The sequence below is a fragment of the Octopus bimaculoides genome, chromosome 2 (assembly GCF_001194135.2).
Source record: "Octopus bimaculoides isolate UCB-OBI-ISO-001 chromosome 2, ASM119413v2, whole genome shotgun sequence".
NCBI classification, from domain to species: domain Eukaryota; kingdom Metazoa; phylum Mollusca; class Cephalopoda; order Octopoda; family Octopodidae; genus Octopus; species Octopus bimaculoides.
The window spans coordinates 14,238,307-14,238,953 of NC_068982.1; positions in this window are offsets into that span (position 1 = coordinate 14,238,307).

Sequence of the window (647 nt, forward strand, 5' to 3'; positions counted from 1 at the left end):
TTATTATTATTATTATTATTATTATTATTATTATTATTATTATTATTATTATCATCGTCATCATCATCATCATCATTATTATTGTTATTATTATTATTATTATTATTATTATTATTCTCATCTGCAACGTCAACCAGCCGCCTGTATCATCGTCGTCCACCACCTCCTCTCCAGTTCGCCACCACAATCACCTTATCCGCAAAACATCAACGCCACCACCACCACCACCCCTCGCCGCCATCGTCATATAACCAACAACAACAACATTGATATGACTTCACCCCAACTGATGTGACTTAACTACTGACAGCCGTTGTCAGAGATGTTTAATGAGGCTATTAAGTTGTTTCCGTCATTAGCAATAACGTTTCATTGAATAAGACCTCCATTTTCTATAGGTAGTTTTTATTCCATTTTATTTTTTATTCTTGTTCTTCTTGTGTTAATTGTTTTAATTTTCTTTTTTTTTCTCCTTTCTCTTTTTTTTTTTTTTTTACTTTGTCGTTCATGTTCTCGTTATATTTGTTTCATTGTTATTTTAGTATGTAATAGAAACACAGAAAGGGAATAAGATTGCTAGCGAAAGTGAGCATATATATACGTGTGTATGTGCGTAATACCAGTTAGATAAGCAAGGAGACGGCATG